Below are 20303 nucleotides of genomic sequence, written 5' to 3' on the forward strand. Positions count from 1 at the left end.
CGGCAGAGCTAAAAATAAGTTGAGCACTCGTAGCAACACCTCCTCTTTTGTGTGTGTGTGTGTGTGGCAGTGGGGAGAGTATATGTGTGGGCTGGATCAGCAGGATTGCCGTTTAATCTGCCACCGTCTCCCCACAACGAGGCTCAGAGCTTTTAGACCTAACAGCTGGTTGGTTTAACCCCACCCCCTCCTCGCAGCCCCTTGTTGCTGCTGCACCTCTCTAAATACCAGTTTTCATTATTATTGCTGTGGACACCAACCATCACCACTAAACCCCACCTGCACACTCATCTCAAACTACTTTATCTCAAACCTGTGACATGATTATCACCATTTCGTGCCTTTCTCATCAAAACTATCATTTCTACTGTAGTGTTATGAAACCATGGTAATGAATGCCTCTGCTGCTGCTGCTGCAAGGGGCGTTGGCTGCTCTGCTGAAGGATCTGTCAGACTCCGGAGCTGCTCGGAGGATTCGCCTGTCAGATTTGGCCTTATTTGTCAGTTTCCTGTGATTCCACTCCCTCAGCTTTGTTGTGTCACCAGTCGGATCGCTTCAGAGGGCTCCTGGGAGCTGCTAACACGGAGAGTATATGGCAGGCCTCGGAGCTGATCAACATCAGGTCAGTCTTCTCCAAGACAGATGGGATGCCTAGGCTCTACCTAATCTAAATGATAGAGATGATTATTTAAATAGCTAGAATTAAAGATGCAACAATGTTGTCACAGCAATCAAACTCTATGTTGCACTGACACTGTAGCTTATTTAGCGTCAAAGGTGAATTTGTCAAAAATGCTTTAACTATGGGCGTGCCGTGGTGGCGTAGGGGTTAGCGCGACCCATATTTGGAGGCCTTCAGTCCTCGACGCGGCCAATGATATTTGCCGCATGTCTTCCCCCCTCTCCTTCCTCGTTTCCTGTCAGCCTACTGTCGTATAAGGGACACTAGTGCCCACAAAAGACCCCCTGGAGGGGTTAAAAAAAAATGCTTTAACAACTGTATGTCCATTAATACCTTGGTGTGCAAACAACTTACAATAAATCACTTCAATAAATTTTAACTTTACTTAAAAATGAACATATACAATGTTATAATTGTAGAATAACCTATAAGCAAAGTCAATCTGCTTCAAAATGAACTCTGTCCCAGTTCAGAGGCTGCATCCTTGGGAGTGCTGACCCTTATGACCTCGAAGGCTAGGCCAAGGGAGGGTAAGTTGAAGGGTTGGTGATGAGGCGATATGAGACTCCATTTCAAGCAGAGAGAAGGATGTCATGAAAATGTAAAACGGCAAGTCTAGTCAGGGAGCCTGTGGAGACGGCATGAGGATTTGGGTATTTGGGGGAGGAGCTGTGTGGCTGGGATGGCTGCAGCCTTCCAGAGCACAGACCACCTATCCTTTTGCTCCTCTTGGTGCTAATTCTTTCTACAATTTTCACCACATTTCCTAAATGGTCAGGCCGAAGTGTCAAAATTGTTTCTCGCAGCTGAAAGATTGTTGCTATGTCAATGATTAGATGAAGTCAACTAGATTTCTTAGATCACTTTTTTTTAACCAATCTGTCTTTTTATCTAGGGATACTTTGGGCATTATTGGTCATTTAGTTTTTGAATTATAATTTTAATTGAATTGGATGTCATGCATCACATTCTAAGTACATAAAATGAATTGTGGTGATTCCATTAAATAATTACAATGTATAAAATAAGTCGTATGTTAAAAAAGTTTTTGTCACACAATTTTTTTCTTTTTCTATATAGTTCAAAACCTTATCCATGACACGAATAACAGCTCGGACTTATGACAGGTGGATAATTACGTCATGAAGCTGATGACTCTAGAATCCCGCCACTTCAAAATGTTCACATTCATAGGAACAATTCCTTACAAAAGTCATGCAAACAGGATCACACGCATTGTACACGTGTAGACCCACGTGGCAGCACCAGTTCCCAGGTCTCTGGTGGCAAGTAATGTTTTCACACTTATGTGAGAGATTGCTATTTCTGCATGGAGCCAGATAACTCAATTATTCATCACGGATGCTGGCGCACTCGCTTTACCTCTGTAAGAATGGAGGCGGGGTGTGTCTTGCTCTGAGTATGTGCGGCTGACACTGTGTTTGTGCGTTGGAGAGAGCAGCTCACTTCGAACTGCTGACGCGCCAATGCCACACAGTGAGAACGCAAAGAGGGAAGGGGAGAAAAGGAAGAAGGAGCTGTCATAAACATGGCAATCAAAGGGATATGAAGCGGGAGGTGAGGATCAAAGAGAGAGAGGAGAGAAGGCGAGGAATTAGTTCCCTTATCTTCTCTCAAAGCCATCTGTGCAACTTCCAATCCTCTTGAGCTCAATCAACAGTTACAAAGAAAAAGACTTTTTACATTACAAGAAAAAAAAAACTAAATTTGATAGAGTTAAACCTTTATGCATGGGAATGTTTTATAGACACCTTGTGGAATCTTAAGGAATAATTTTTTGATACTGATATTAACGCCACATGATCATTCTGGCCCAAGCAGTTATTTGAAGGTTGGCATCATTGGTGCCATCATGAATGCTGTGAATACCCTCAGTATTTTATTGATGCATATCAGAAAATCTCTCAGGTACATGCCCTAAATGCTGTTTGGTTAAGTTTATTTACCAAATATTAGAATGGAGTCAAAGTCAGAACCCATAAAACACAAGCACAGATGAGCTGAACAGCTGCTAATATCACATGGCACAAGTAATACATGTCCTTCTGTGAATTCATACATTTACTTTCATTACTGAAGTTTTGGCAGGCTTATTTTTCTTTTTTTTTTTTGGTTTTTATCTTTGTAAAGTTAAGTTTACAAAGATAAACTTAACTGCTCACCACATTGAAGGGGTTTCAGGCATAGACAACTTATTTAATTTACTCATTTTTAACTTGGTGTTGTGATTTATGATCATTGCTTGGCTGCATTAAACTTAGGCTGTTTAATACGAAACTTTTTAAAGAGTAGTTCCTTCAATTCCACCAATAGTCCACAGAATATTTTTGGGGATCATCGCTTTTGTTAGACTGCCAGGGCAGCTGTGGCTACAATTTAGTAGCTTGTCAGTATCAGTGTGTGAATGTGTGTGTGAATAAGCGAATGACTGAATATAGCGTAAAGCGCTTTGGGGTCCTCTGGACTTGACAAAGCACTATACAGGGACAGGGCATTTACCATTAAGATGCCCTTTTGACAAATGTAATACGGGCATTAGTATTACATTGCAAGTGGGACTGAAAAAAGAAAATGAAAGAAATCTGTAAGAGGGCATTTTTTTCACAGTGTTTGTAAGTCAAAATCAGGTTAATGTATGGAAGATTGCTTCTTGTCTTAAAAGGCCTAGGTCGAGCCAAAGTGTTGATTAATGCACTTTTATTGACTAAAGTGAGCCTGTCCCTGTACATTGTGTTAATTGGAAGACAAAATTCAGTCCTCAAGTCCCTGAAGTCAATCAACATGGGTAATTTTTTAAGTGAACATCTTATACACTGATGACACAACTGTGGTTAGCCTCAAGCATTTCAGTTGTTTCTACAGGTTCAACTAATCCTAAAACTAATGAAACAGCAACATCACTATTAATTCATTCATTGTCTATGGCTGCCTGGTTTTGCAGGGTTACACAGGGGAACACAGTAACAAAAAGAACCACATTTTTATATGGTAAAATGAAGAAACAACACCTTGGGGAAATATACACATGCATGGGGAAAACATGCAAACTCCATGCATCCCCTGGATGAAATTTACACCAGAAAGGAAGTGTGCCACCATGCAACCCAAACCAACTCTATAGTTTCCACAACAAGAGAAATTCAATACATAAAAGACAATGGCTGAGGCAGTAAGATGTGTGGATTTATTCTCACATCAACACAGCAAACCGAATGTCGGGTTTATTACCACTCACTTAGCCACAGACCGTTGGACCGTAGAGTGTAAAGGCCGACGTTCAGCATTAAGTTCACAGCTGCTCAGTGCTGCCCCTGGAGCCAATTTATCACCTCTGACACCATATGGAGCTAAAAAAAAAGTCATCAGAAAGCACACTGCATAAAAATGGCCTTTAGGCAGAGACATTATGTCAACATATGCACATATATATTGTACATGCAAACCCAAACAAACAATAGAGACAGGATTATGCACAGACAAAATAAATTCACACACAACACCGTCTGCATAATTTAAGCATTCCCCGCATTCTCTCACTAATGAAAGAACACAAAATAATGCACATACTAGACCAACACAAAACTCTAATACAGTTGTTGTGTATCTCTCAAAGATACACAATCTTTAATCTTTAGGGCCAGCAGTATATGTGAGTGATTTATTTTGAACGATTCCCTGCGGGCTGCCCTTATTTCCCTGGGGACAGCTTTTGTGAGCCAATTGGTGCTGGTACATGTGTAGACACTTCCATGCAACTGTTTACGGCAGCAGCACTGACCCAGAGGCTCTTTGCATCGCCTTCACATTATGCAAAGCTCACAAACATTGTGACTTTAAGTTAAGGCATTTACTGTATAAAAACACCTAATACACACGCAGACAGACTTAATTTACAGAGATGCCACACACATATGCACTTTAATCTTTAGGGCCAGCAGTATCTGTGAGTGATTTATTTTGAACAATTCACTGCGGGCTCTTAGAGGATCGAGCCGGTGCTCAGCATGATCATACCACTCGCTTTCTGTGTCAGCAAATTACAAACCCACCCCCCTGGCTGAAATTTGACTGACCGCACATGTGTGCTTGCAAGCAGCCTTGTGAGGGACAGAGAGAGCGATAGATGTTGACTTATGAAGAAAGAGGGGGGGACATGGGAAGAACAAACTGGCACTGTGATGAGTGTGTACTGTAAGTCAGCACCCTGTCTGCTGAACACACCCCTGTGGTTTAGGGTGAATCACTCTCTGCACTTGCAAGCATGCATCCATTCTGAAATGGCTCTACAAATACAGCGCAACTTGTGCTAAACTGACTTGCAAAAGTATTCATGATTTTTTTTTTCAAATTAAGTCACCGTATGATGACAAACTTTAATGGATTTGAATGTATTTTTAATTAAAAATGTGTGTCCTGCACTTATTTTTATATGTGCAGGATATATATTCAGCCCTCTTGAGATGATATTTTGTATGAACCATTGTTAGCAGCAGTTACAGCTGCAATTCTTCACGGGTGCATATCTGTCGGCTTTGTACAAATGGACTAAAAATCTTTGCTCAACTTTGTCCGATTGGATGATGAGTGTCTGTGAGCAGTATTTTAAGTCTTGCCATAGGCCATTTCAATATGTGTACATGCTTTGATCTAAACCATTTCATTAAAGTCTTGGCTGGATGTTTAGGACCCAACAAGAATGTGAACCTCTGCCACAGTCTCAAGCAAAAAAGCATCTAACAGATTTTGTCTGGTATTTAACTCCATTATTCTTATCATCAGTTCTGACTAGTTTCCATGTATCTGCTAAAGAAAAGCATTCCAACAGTATGTTGCTGCTATCACCATGCTTTATTATAGTAATTGTGTTCAGGGTGATGTCCAGTCTTAATTTTTTGCCACGTGTCGTGTTGATTGTAGGCCAAATAGTTCAGTTTCATTCTTATCTGATCATGGCATCTTCTTCCATATGGTTAGCATATCCAATTCACGGTTTGTAATAAAGCATATTAGGTATCAGAAGTAAAAGGGCTAAATATCAGTGTTTTCCACATTTTTCAGATCTTTATTTGTAATAAATTTTGAAAAGCCTGCATTCTTGTCATCCCACATGCTCTGTAATGCACTAGCTTTAGTCGATTTATCACATTTGCGTCTCAATATAAATTTATGGTTGGGCTATGAAGGCACTGTAAGTTTGTTTTCGGGTGTTACACATTTTAACAAACCCTAGTCAAAGCAAAACAGACTTCAAATGTTCAGTAGAAACTGAGCTCTGACACAACAAAGTCTCAAAGCTTGACACACCCTCAACCGCCACACTACCATCTTCCATTCACCGCCTTGTTCTTAGTATCATCCAGATGGCTGTGTCTAATTTCACTGGAAGCTCCATTTCCATTTGAAAGGTGGTTAGTGCCCATTGAGCAACGTTATCGTGGCTCTGCAGACACAGAGAGCCTCCGCTGCTCCTCCCCAGTCGAAGACGGAGAAGCCATCGATTTGATTCAGTCTTAAAAGCCAGGTCAGCCTCGACAATGGCGGCTTATGGAAAAACCATTACCCCTGGTGAATTCTGAAACGTTAACCTACATACATGTTTCCCCATCACTCTCCTGCCTCTCTGACTATCCTACACAACAGCACAGATGGAGAAAGCTCTGTGGGCTGCTTGTCAATGGACTCTGAAGGCTCCTCTCTTGGTGAGTCACTCTGCCTTTCTTTACACTTCTTGTCCAAGGCCACCTACTATACACCTCCACTCCCGCACAGCTGCTGCCAAGTTACTACGCATTCTCATCCACTCACAACCTCAGAAACAGCAGAAAAGTCACAGATAACAAATCTCACCATGCTGAAGTGCTTGTTGCTATAGTAAAAAATGACATTACCTGTAGCTCCTTAAAGCTGTAACCCATAAATGTTAGTTGGGATATCATTATGTCATGTCAGTTGTCTTTGTCAAGTAATGTAATATTGAGAATGAACTATTCTTGTTACAGCAATTTAGGTTTTCTGCTTGTATGTCAATGAGAAAATACAATGAGTGACTTCTTGATCACAGTCACCAAGCAAAAATAGGAAAATCCTTCATTTCATATGAACTGAAAGGCAAGCAGAGCTACAGTATCATTAACATCTGTTTTATGTCATAATGTTTTGTCAGAGGGCGGCACTGTGGCGCAGTTGGTAGAAGGTCCTTGGTTCAATTCCCGGCCTGGGGTCTTTCTGCATGGAGTTTGCATGTTCTCCCTGTGCATGCATGGGTTCTCTCCGGGTACTCCGGCTTCCTCCCACAGTCCAAAAAACCATGACTGTTAGGTTAATTGGTCTATCTAAATTCTCCCTAGGGGTGTGAGTGTGTGTGTGAATGGTTGTTTGTCCTGTATGTCTTTGTGTTGCCCTGCGACAGACTGGCGACCTGTCCAGGGTGTACCCCGCCTCTCGCCTGGAATGTAGCTGGAGATAGGCACCAGCAACCCTCCTGACCCCATTGGGGACAAGGGTGAACAGAAAATGGATGGATGGATGTTTTGTCAGTCATATACAGTGGCAACACAGAAAGAAAGGCGGAGTTTTATATATATACAGTATATAATTTTTTTTTCTTGGCACCAAAAAATAAAGTTGCATAGTTGCCAGGTGTACCAGCACCCTGATGGTCCACAAAGCAACTTGCACAATCTGTGTACAAATTGACAGCATGTAGTGTCAATTTGTACACTACAAATCTTTTCATGCTAAGGAAGTGCGAGTCCAAGATGCTGATGCAGAAGTGTATAAACGTTTTGCCATGTTTGAAAGTGCAGTTTCTTTCATAATTAAAAATGGAAACATGATTACTTTCAGATCATTTTTTTCCTTAATTTCTCAACAATGTACAAACCATCTAACGTAGCTGTTAAAGCTTAAAAGTATCTGTAAATTATTGTAAACTGGAAACAAAATTGTCTCATTGTCTTATTAAAAGAAAAGGCAAACTGTTTTTTAATTTAGGGATGGATTGTTCTGTTTTTTGTGTCAGAAAAAAAACTTTAGTCTCTATATTCAGCTAAGTATAGTAAATCAAAGTGATTTTGAGTAGAAGTCGCTGGAAGGTTTGACTTAATATGGTATCAAATTAAAGCCAAAAAATGTGGTAAATAAAATATGAATACTACATGTTGTAGTCTCTATTTTCCACTGTACGCAGATTTCAATTTATCAGTGAAAATGTCACCTGAACCACATGAACTTGAACTGGCTCCTGGTCCAAAGAGTTGATTATTTTTTTTTGTATCTGAATTCGAATTGAAGCTGTACTTACTATCAAATTCAATTAAAAGCAAAAAATGTAATTAAGAATTTACATTTACATCTTAAGAAGATTTTAATTTCCTAATATCTTTTCTGAAAGGGCTCACATTAGTGAAAATTTCACCCTAACATGTTTAATACATGCATATGTGTATACACTGCCTGAGTTGACTAACCAAATTTCTGTAATGTAAAAAAAAAAATATGTATGAGGGCCACACAAAATCATTTTAAGGGCAGCTGTTTTTGCTCCCTGACTTATTTTAAGCACTCACAACATTAGAACCAATAAAAACGATATCCTGTGTAGAGTGTGAAAACACGACATCACATATAATTTAATGGTTTATAAAGGTCAAGAGGGTGCTGCTAATTTAGTTAGTGCACAATTTGGTTAATTGGGTTTGCAAAGATTTCACGACAGTGACCATAATGAGAGATTCAGTTTGCTATTGATCAGAGGAGCGAAAGAAGGCCGAGTGTCTGTTCGGGAATGATGATTTTATTAAACAAGTGCAAGCACATACTGTAAAAAAGCAAAAGAAAAGCAAAAATAAAAACAAGCAGTGCATATATGCACAAGTCTGTTAGTTTACATAAAGACTAAGTGAATCTGTTCAGCGGAGACAGAGGTGTGCAGATTGGCCATCAAATCAAGGGCAAAATGTGATAGTTTTTTTTTTTTTTTTTTACAAAAACACCAATCTGCTTTCATGAGAGCACATGAAAAGAAGAAAAGTGTGCGAGAAGAAAAAAAAGACAGAAATCGCTTGGGACTGCAGTTCTTTCATGTAGGGGTGAATACATACAGAATAAAATTAAATAATCAAAAATAGCCTTAAAAATAGCTCCTAACTCACTAATATTTTTGTACAAAAATAGAGGATGCTGCATGTTCTTCAGTATTTCTTTTTTTTACACAATGACTGTTCTCATATGTATAGTATAGGTATAGATGTATGATAACATAAATACGCACAATCTTGTATGGGATGCCCCAAAATATAAATGAACCACATACAGTGTTCCACAATGCAATGTGGAAAAGCAGTTGTCTGTGAAATGGTTGCTATCTTCAGGCTTTTGATGTGCAGCTTGCTTCCACAGCTATTATCTGATGGTGGCTTCGAGCAACCTGCAAGGTGTTGAGTGGGGTGGGGGGTTGCACGGCTCTAAAGCAAGACATTTTCAAGGTTTTCAGACACCGAGCAATCTCAACTCCAGTTGTGTCACCTCGCTTTCTCGCTCAATATATTCAGCTACCTCCTAAAATAGCTCAGGGTTTCTCTGACACCAGGCTCTTGACTTAACACAAAGGTACACGGAGAGCATGGGTGCAGAAGGAGAGACGGAGTAAAAAAGAGGAAACTATACATCAGTGCAAACAAACCACAAGAAACCAGCTGCAAAACGTGGAGAAGATTGGTGATGATTTTAGTGCCTTGCACAAAATGTTCACATCATGGAAACTTTATCACATTACAGCCACAAAGTTCAGTATATTTTATTTGGGTGTTTATCTGATAGACCGACACATAATGGTGCATGTTTGTAAAGTAAAAGGAAAATAATAAATTGTTTTCATTTTTTTTTTTTACAAATACAAATCTTGACATGAAAGTTATCGGGTTCAATGTAAAACCTTTTGTGCGTCACATTGCAATGAACACACCATTCCCAGAGTGGTGACAGCATCGTGCTGTGGGGATGTCTTACTTTAGCAGGACATTCATTTTGACAGGAAAATGAATGGAGCTAATCACAGAGCAATCCAGGTAGAAAATCTGCTGGAGGTTGCAAAAGTCTTGAAACTGAGATGGAGAAATTTCCAGGAGGAAAATAATGCTAGACAAGCAGGTAGAGCTACAATGGAGTCAAAAAAAAACATTCATTAGTACAAATGGAGCAGACAAAGTCTAAACCTGAATTCAGTTGAGAATCCGTCAAGACTTGATCATTCCTGTTCTTCTGCGGATCTGATTGAATTTAAGCTGTTTTGTAAAGAAGAAATGGCAAAACATTTTCTCTCTACTATATTTCCAATCTCACGTAGCGAATTGAATTGACCTTTCTGTTGTTTTTGTTTTGTTACCGCAGTAAATTATTTTTAAAGCTGAAGACAGCCTCTGGAGTGGAGTTCAGATGATGTGATCTCTCTTTCCACAAGCTCCTCTTATTAAGGAGTACCACTAAAAGCCTGAGGATTCTCTTACTAAACCAATCAATACGGGATCTGCCTTGCCGTCATCCCCCAAGCCCTGGACTCCACCCTCCATTCTTCCTCTAACTTTCTCTGTCCCCGCGGCTTCTCTCATTCATGGCAAGCTCAAGCTGGGGCTGAGACTTTTTGGCGAGCACTCTTTGATCAAATAAACCCAAGACAGATCTGATACCAAACTCCTCACCGTCCCAGACACCTCATGAGGTGAAACAGGTGAAACGAGTCCTCTGAGAGTGCAGAGCATAGCGGCGAGCCGCGTTATAATGAATAAATAAAGGGAGCATTCAGCATGACTGCTCCACTGTCATCTTTGAGTGCAGAAGCTGATCCTGCATCAGCAACACCTGTGTGACTGTCAGAGGAATCGATAAAACAGTTAAGGTTGGAAAGGTGAACTAGACAACCAACTTCTGTGCCTCCAACAGAAAGAAACGTTTATACATTCAAACCATCTTGGACAAAACGCTCAGAAATGTGCAGAAACATAAACCTACGGTTTATGTTCTGCAATATGAATTTGTCAGAATATCTCAAATTCTATAAAGTAATCCTAAATTAGCCAATCAAACACACACCTAGGATATTTGCAACGATGTCATACAAATTACCCACCAGGCATCTTGGAGAACAAAAAAAACGATAACACATGCAGGAATATTGGAGAAAGATAGTTTTAGTTTGCTGAATATTTTACAGCAGTTTTATAACCAACAGAGTAACACTTTAACTTTCTTTATTTAACTACTGACAAAGGCTTCTGGCCACCGACTTTTATTTTGAAAACCTACAACCCATCAATAAGCTACATGGCAGGAAGTCTACACTTTACACATACTGGGTCCAGTCTACCTAAAACAATAAAATGAACATTACCAATTGTTACTCTCTAGATAGTGTATGTATGTGGACTAAGACAACACTCTCAAGATGTTTAGGTTTAGAAAATAGAACATTAGTGATTTGTGATTTTTATTTATTTTTTGGTAGGTTTATACCTTTATCTAAGCCAAGCACCAGCTTGGTGATGTTCAAAATCAATGATCCACTGTTCTTTCAGGCAATATAACATTAAAAGCAACAAACATTAATGATAAATAATATGAGCAGACATGGGCATGGTGTCCAGCTGAATCATGTAAATCATCCCATGCTATTTTAGGACAACCACAACATTTTTGTTTTGATAACTCCTCTGTTTACTCATCTTGATTTCTGATTACGACCAATAAATTATAGCATTTTTCTTCTCATATCTTTGTCTCTGATTGCCATAATTTACAGCAATTCAGAAGCTTAATTTTTCTTTCATTTCAACAGCAGTGTCTCGTTATTACTCTGTTCTGTTGTACAGCGAGGCAGACAGGGAGTTAGCTGATGTACTTTTGCAACCTTTTGTTGAGCAATCTTTACTCTACAAAAGATCACACTCCTTACCACTATTACAACAGAATAGCTACTACCTGGTCTGATGAGACAATCCCCTCCCCCCCTGCGTCTCCATTCTCCTGAGTATACTGAAAGAGTGGTGGATACTGGAATAAAGTATAGGACAGCAGGAACATCACAAATTATGGATAAGACCAAAAAGAAACTGGTCTTATCCAGTTTTTTTTCTTTCTTTTTCCAGTGTTGACAACAACACTGAAGGACCTGTAGGAACAAGGTACTGGTTCTGTTCTACATGTATGTATTTGCTATATGACTAAGCTAAGGAGTAGGGATATAAGACAGAAGACTTTTGTTGTTCATCAAAAACATGCCTGTCTGGCTACAATCTCCCCAAGCTTTGACCAAATTCACATAAGAATAAATTCATAAGAGGGAAACTTAAGTTTGGGAGTGGAATAGCCATAGTCCAGGGCTAAATACGACAAAATGTCTGTGGTATCACCTGAAGAGGGCTTCAAACGAGAGGTGTTCTCTCATTCTCATTTATTTAAACTCTTTTCAAATAAAGTAGGAAAATACAAGTAAGTGAAGATGGGGGATGCTGATAGATTCCTACCGAAGAAGACTGAATGCTAAAATTTAATGAAAAGGTTCTTCAACAAAGTACTAGTACAAGAGTCTACCCTTTTATGCAACCAAGTTGTTGCAGCTTTTTTGTGTTTGTATCCTTCAAACAGATTTCTTTATTTTTCTCCTGAATTGAACAAGCTATATGTCAAATTAAATATAAAAAGATTCGAAGTATTTTGCTGAATTCTACAAGGTCAAAAACAGTTGTGAAAGCCACTGTTGGCATTTGTTAAGGCTATGTGTATTACCCTAAATGTTATAAATTGTAAAATAATGCTGAAACATTACAATGGACTGGTGACCCTTCCAGGGTGTACCCTGACTCTCACCCAATGACCACTCTAGTGTGTTTAGATAATGGATGGATGAAATATGCTGAAACACACTGGCACTCTTAAATGAGTGATTTAGACTGGTTCTGTAACATGCTTCCTTGTCTTGAAGCGCGCAACTTTTTTTTTTTCTTTTTGAGGAGAATGCGGATGTGACATAAAGGATAAAAAAAGAAGCAGCAATTGAGAGGAACATCCCTCCCTGCTAATGAGATCCCGAAGGTTTGCTCTGATTGTGCAGATTAAACTGTTTTGGGGAAAAACACTTCTCCACCCACAGTGAGTGACAAACTTCGAGTATGAGTAAGAAATGGCTGAAAACATTCGTGGTGCTGAGCTGTGTCTGTGAACCTTTTGCTAGCATGCTCCGAACACTGAATGGAGCAAATTCAGCTACGAAACCAAGAGTGACGTGAACAGAGTGTCATGGATTCACAGTGCCGAGGTCAAGGCAAGTCAAATATCCTAAGGCTTATATGTACAAAATAGATTTGCTTAAAATAGAGATTTTGCACACTCCATCCTGCAGAACTAAACAAATGTCAGAAATTATAATCAAGATCCAGCCCACTAAGAGGGAAAAAAAATGCTTTTTGAGTTTTACTTTTTTGACATAACAAGCCCCCACTATGGGTTTTGGTCTCTTTTGCTAAAGAAAATGCTATATGTATGTTTAGTTTCATGTTGACATGCAAGCTATCAGTGATACAAATTATATTTTCAACAAAATGCTAAGAGGACTTTCTGAACTATTCAGCTGCCCTGTAAAGTAACACTTCAAATTGAGAATTAAAGTGATCAAATTTTCTGGATATTTGATTTAAAGTGTTTGCCTAACCCTGCAACATTTTTGGAAAAAACTTGAGCACATTTGGGAAATACCTTCAGAGTCCCAGCTGATCTTTACCTCACTTTCTGAAATCTTGTCAGTATGTTACACCCCAATCATAGAAATATATATATATATATATATAAAAACTGTAATTACGGCTACACCTTTTCTGCCTAAATGCAAAGCCAGTGCTCAATGCTCAAAAGCTGTCTATGTTTTTGAAGCTAGTAGGGTTTACATACCAGTAGCCAGGTGAAGCAATATTGAACTATTGCTTCAATAGTTTTAGCTCCGAGGATAAAACTATTGAAGCCTCAGAGCTTCAATAGTTTAGGGTTAGGGTTAGGCAGCAGAAGATGTGCAGCATCATCTGTGCTACCTTAAGTACAACAGCAATGTTCAGAGGAAGAATTATTTAATGTTCCTACACCACGAGTGCATCCCAAATTAAGAAAAAGGGGTGGGGGAGATAACAGCATAACTATGTAAATCATCGCCACCACTTTGCTTTATTTACTCCACTCGCTTCTGTATGGAGTTGTGTTCAGAGTCGTTTTGCTGAAACGCCGCTCAGACACCAATCAATAGTTATGAATTACAGTGCTACTGCTTTTATGGCAACCGATTGCCACTCTGAGCCTGAAATGTATTTAGCTCAGATCGAGACAGATAGTGAACTGACACAGAACCCGACAATTAGAAAGAAGCATTCAAAGCAACAGCTGTCAGAGTGAAAAACTAGAGATTTTTTTTACATTTTCACATGTTGAAGAAACAAGAATAATTCTTTTATTTTTTATGTTTCAATGTTTCTTCTTTTTTGTTGATTGGTACACAGAGATAAAGAACAGAGAGTATTTTAACAAAACTGAGTTTTGCAGTCTTTAACCCCTTGTTAACAGATCCATGGCACTAATGCTGGATGGCTGGCCAGTTTGAAGCTCCGCACTCCTAAGCCCGGGCCAGTGCACATCTGCCCGGCTGACTGGCCAATTTACATCGCCCTGTGGTCTCTGCACTATCCCACGTTCACAAATAGACAACTGACACGTACACAAGCGTGTGAACGTGCACACTGCAAGGATTCATGGACCATTTACTCTGTGATCTGTGAAGCTCACATCACAATTTTGCACCTTTTACAAAGAACCAAAGGCCATGGACAATTGCTGACATTTTCAAAACCCTCAATGTGCTCAACGTGCACTTTACTCTTCTCTGTTTGGCAACCCGATGACAATTCAGAGATGATGTATTATTTAAAGAAGAATAACGTGAGAGTGAATGAAACTGGCAATCTGTATGCAACAGAAGTGTGAGCAGAAGGCTACAATAGTGTTTTGGCTGCATTAGAAATTAGTATGATGTGAAAAAAAAAGATGATTGTGCACAGGGAGGGGAGTATCGGAGTGTAGGGGAGTGCTTCCTGGAAAGGAAAGATGCATTCTCAGTTTCTGATTAGCTCACCACGTTTTTGGGAAAAAACGTGGTGCTTTCAAGCACGTACTTTCAAGAAACATTTACATTTAAAAGAAGTTTATTCATCTTGACACATTTAGGAACAACTTGAAACACATAAATATCTTTCAAAACGGTTACAGAAATGAACCAGTTCCTTTGTTATTTCACAGTTCAGGGCTGTGGACCACCTAGGAAGAACAAACCAAAACAAAGTTGTTACTATCACTATCTTAACGAGAGTCATGAGCTTAAAAAAAATACAAAACACTTCCTTACTCAGTTTTGCAAGTGTTTTTACACAGTGACTACTGCAAAGTTGACAGACTTTCAGATCAGCCATGTGATGTTGACAGATGTTAATTATAATGTGGCCACAACAAGCAATGTGACAACCAGGAATAGTCCATCCTACTGAGTTGAGCTGTCTTAACAGAAAAAAAAGATTGATTTGCTTAAAAGAATAGTTTTCATGCTTTGAAGTGATATTGTGCAGTAACCTAGTCTTATATCTGTGTGTTAGTAGGAAAGAGAAGAAATCCTCAGAGAGACGAAAGGCTAACATTTAGTTTGAAAGGTGCCCCTGCTTTGAGTTATTTTAGCCATTTATAGCAACTCAAACTCAAAATGTTCATATACATGGGATACAATGTTATATTAGCATATTTAACACCTATTGTTACTTTAAAAAAATTTTTTTTTTTTTACATTTTCTCATCTGACCTGTGTTATTGTTCAAAGTTGCAGAGGTTATGGTTGACCATTTATAGATCCTGTAAAGATAATTTGCAAACAATCACAACAGTGAAGCAAGTGATCTTTGATTCAGTTGCACAAATTACAGCTTGATGACAAACTTAAAAGATTTTCTTACTCTTGGCTACCAAAAAGCAGACTGACAAGTCCCAGCTTGATACAGCTGAGTGTCGACCTCCAATGACATAAATCTAGCAACTGCTTACAGTGGAAGTGTAGACAGTTAATATTTGCTAGTATAGTATTGTATCCCTCAGATAAAATGTAATATTGTAGTAGTTTAAGAGGCTTTGCTAACAGTTAAAATGTGGTCTGTTTGGTTAGTTGCTATGTGGCTTTCACACCCAAAGCAGCATGCCCTGCTGAACTTGATGTAGGACTCAGTGAACCTTGATTTCTCCAGTATAGTTCCATAGAGCAGATGAGAATAACAGTAGTGTATAATGGCTATGATTTATTTATGTTATGTTATGAAAATGAGTTTGTCTCGTCTTACAATTTGTAATAGGAAGGAGCTTCATTTTCACACTTAATTGCTACTTCCTGCTTGATCAAGAGCAGTTTGATAGATACATTTTATGTTGACTGGCCGTGTATCACAGTCAAAGTTGGGATTTGTTCAACTTTGACCCCTGCACGCAGTGGGTTCCTCACATGCAACACAAATGAACAGATTTTTGAGCACAGTGGCCACTGGAGTTGTGAATTGCATCATTTTCATGCAAACTCAGAGCAACATGACATCTGTCTACAACAAATAAGGGAGCCAAAATGGATAATTACTCCAGAGAACCATGTTTCAAAATATCTGAACTATCCCTTTAACCTTGAAAGGAGAATTAAAAGAGTATGATTTATGTGTGGCTGGTTCCAGCGGCTCGCAGCTGGAGCCTTCCTGTTTGCGTGTTATCTCTGTGTTTGCTTGGCTTTTCTCCGGCTCCTTCTGCAGTTTTAAACAAGCGTGCTGCGCTAATTAGTCACTCTTAATTGATGTTTAGCAACATCGCTACGTTCACCTTGCAATGCATTGTCTGCTGAGATAAGCTCCAGCTTCCCACAAACCTGAAGAGCTTAAGGCTGATAGAGAAAGACAGTGAATGAATTAGCTATTTTATTTTTGCAAAAAATCTTTTAGATCTCGTCTGACAGGTCGCCTGCTCCGAGTCCCAAGTGCCCAGAAGTTGTTGGCTTTGCAAGTCCGTCCGTTTTTAACAGACATAGAATCTGGAGTTGGCCAGGGTTCAGACGTTGTGCACCTTGAGATGAATAATTGATGCCATTAAACAGGGCAGGGGACAGGAATGGAAAACAACGTCTCTGTAAGTTTGGCTCTAAAGTCTTATGCAGACGAATCAAAACAAATCTGGCAAATAAACGGTACAATTCCGGTCATCACAGAGAGAGCAACAAGAGTTTTATGTAGCAACTGTAACGGGTTGAACTATTATCACTCAGTTTATGATTTATCACATTGAAGGAAAAGGTTTGTTTTGTCTGATTCCAAGCTTCTGTAAAAATGTAATTAAAATGCAAAAAAATCTGAAAAGTGTGGCATGCATTTTTATTTGGCTATTTTTCCTTTGATATTCCCAAGTAAAATAAATCTAATCAATTACCTTCAGAAGTCACCTACTTATCAAATAGAGTCCACCTGTGTGTTACTTAATCTCAGTATTAGTCGTTAGCTAGTAAACAGCATCACAGCGATCAAGGAGCCCAGCAGACAGGTCAGCAATGAAAATGTGGAAAACACATCGCAGCAAAGATGCACAAATGAACTACAGAGTATTTCTGTAGGATGAAACGTAAAGATGGAAGCTGAATAAGACGAGGAGGAAGGAGCACTCCTGGCTCGTCACCTTGAGTGCATCAGCATTTGTACTTCGCCTGATGAAATATAACTACCTGTTCTATCACCCTCAACTGAAGGCCCGACTCCATCTTAAAAAGTAGTTCCTCGTCCCCCAGGCTTTTCAGTTTGATTTTGCTTGATGTTTAATATCAGAAATGATCTGTAAATATACAGCTGTAAAGTGGAGATGGTTTAGTTTTGTCACTTTGTGGAGAAATCGAGTGCAATGTGTGGGTGGGCAGGCTGCAAACATAATTTCTCAGGAGTCAAACAGGACCAGGAGCTCTTTCACAATTTATTTTATTTTTTAAGACAAGATAAAAGAGTTAAGCACCTCTCGTCAAAACACATTTGTCAGGATTGGGGAGCAGCCTAATCCAGTTCAGCCAGAATATTTACGGCGCATCACATGACGCTTCAGTCTGGAGTACCGGTGCTGAACTTGATCATGTAAGCTGAAAAGCCTCTCCCACCTCGATGTGTGGTGTAATTCTGGGCATCGCTCCTCAGTAAGGCAGGTGAACAGGCCTCAGGGGTGACCCTACTGCTTAAGTCAACACAATGAGTGTAATGAGGTGAACTACACACACACACACACACACACACACACCCCTACACAGCAGAAGGAGACCCTTGCAGCATAGTAAGTGGATTTTTATTCATCTGCATGCACTGGGGCTCATGTGGAAGTGCTTCTTACACCCACACCTAAATTTTTAGCAAAACAGTGTGCATTGTATGATTTTCACCAAAAATAAGAAAAGAAAATCATCCAGATCAACATCAGGACAGAAGGACGACCTAAATTTAAACCCAGTGTTGGTAATTTGGGTAGATTTGGGGGTAATAATCCAAAATGTCACATATAAAATGGTAAAAATTTAACATGAACTGCTATGACTCTTTGAGATGTGTGCATCATTTCTGCAGGCATCACAGCCAGAGTCCATAATTAATCAGCCCAAGTGTGAGAGCAGGGCTGGTGGCTTCCTCTTATCAGCGCGGACACCAACCCACGCCCTCCGGGCCATCATTGGATTAATGAGTGTCTGTGATAGGAGAAGCCCCCTTACAAAGGCTGTATTAATTGGCCACTGAGGCCGCTGTGTGGAACACATGTTCACTCTAATCAAAACTTTAAAGAGACACGACGGACCCCGCAAGCCCCCCGCTGAAGCGCCCTGCATGGCGTTCAACCCCGAGGATGTGTGCGCGCACCACGGTGAAGTACCGGCGTGCCCATGGGCTGAGCGCACTATTTCTTCCATTTAGCAGCCGCTTTTACTCGCGGTTGATCTACCGATTGCGTGCACTTAAAAAAAAAAAAAAAGAAGCATATCAAGGATTGATCAGACAGGTGGAATCGATGTAGTTGGCAGTAATGTCGAGCGATTAGAGGAAACAAGAAGCCTTAAACTCTCGTGTTAACTCTTATATTAAGAGATGCGATATCGGCTACTCACCCGCCCCGGGTGGTGTTAGAGGAGCATCCCGGTCTTTCACGGACAGCTCTTCGGATGAGTTCTCCTGGGACAGCGCGCCTTGATCCTCACTACCATTCTCCGTAACGCTCCTCACAGCCTCCCTTTACTCTCCTCCTCTGGCATCACGTTTAAAAAAAAAATTAAAAAAATTCAACAAAATAATAAACCGTTGCATACCCAGACGGGATCAGCCTTTAATTATCGTTTGCAGCCGTCAGTCTCTATGTGAGCAGGGCTGAAGTGACAGCAGCGGATGTCTATTTGAGGGGATGCTGACGCGCAAGCGGAGGGGCTCGCCTCCTGCCTCTTTCATCTGGCTCCATCAGCTCTCCGTTAAGAACACCATGTGACTTACATCGCTGTCAAGGCTCATCCAGGAGCTGCTTTAATTTCCTGTTGAGACTTTCAAAATAAAAAGATGTAAGCATTATGGTATAAATCTAAATAACCGCAACCGTTTAGTTTGTATTTTACAAGCATGTTTTACTGTATTTGTTTATTTAATTTTTATAAAAGATATGCCATATTCTAATGTTGTTGTTTTATGGAAACGTTTAACTGTTGTAGTGACTGTGTAAGAGTATTAACAAACTGAGCACCTTATTTAAAAATGTACTTTTTGTGAAAAAAAAAAAAATCTCACAAAAATTACAACACTGAACATGTATTGTAATTTTTAAAACACACGTTCAGGTGGAAGTACATCCTCATATAAGGTCTGAAACTGCTGTCTGATTCAAAAGGATTAGATGTGATGTGTGATTTATTTAATTTCTTATATTGGATTAAAATTTTATAACTCAGGTTTGACTTAAGTTCATTAATTCTTACACTCTCGGATGTTTTGATAAGTAATACTTTTGCTTATTTGTTCTATATGTGTGCTTATTTACCCAATAATTAAAATAAAACACACACACACCCACACACAAAAATCACATTATGATTAATGACCCTTAAAAGAGGTCTGATGAATTGGGCAAAGCTGAACTGTGACATCAACTTATAACTGCAAACTAACTGGTTAACATAACAAAACTGACCATAGCAACACTGACCACTTTTCCTCACTTTGTTCTTTGCCAACTTGTTATTCTTTTTGAACAAACTGCACAAGATGTCTCAGATTTTAAGGGCTAGCAGAGTGGATGTGAATGACCAAAAAGGTCTAGTTTAATCTTCTCTGGCTAAAAGATATTCTTCAAAGCTTGGGACTTGTTAATGGGTATTGATATGTATTACTGTATTCTTTGGCTCTTTTTCTATTATGTGATTAATCTGAAAATGTGGGGTTGCATTTCTTCTTGTATCCTCATCCTGGGAGTCATGTTAACTTTCTGTTAACATGACTC

At 39.5% G+C, this 20303-nt stretch overlaps 1 protein-coding gene across 2 annotated transcripts in view; it reads right to left on the reverse strand.

Moving 5' to 3' along the window:
• Window positions 1-19505, reverse strand: part of LOC114146133 (uncharacterized) — a 53818-nt gene extending 34313 nt beyond the window's left edge. Inside the window, exon 1 of one of the 2 annotated variants that reach the window (XM_028019957.1) lies at window positions 18931-19505. The gene's annotated coding sequence lies outside the window, so the exon portion shown is untranslated. The remainder of the gene's footprint in view (window positions 1-18930) is intronic. The other variant, XM_028019949.1, reaches the window with a different exon arrangement.
• Window positions 19506-20303: the final 798 nt, after the last annotated feature.

This window comes from Xiphophorus couchianus, chromosome 1 (assembly GCF_001444195.1).
Source record: "Xiphophorus couchianus chromosome 1, X_couchianus-1.0, whole genome shotgun sequence".
NCBI classification, from domain to species: Eukaryota; Metazoa; Chordata; class Actinopteri; order Cyprinodontiformes; family Poeciliidae; genus Xiphophorus; species Xiphophorus couchianus.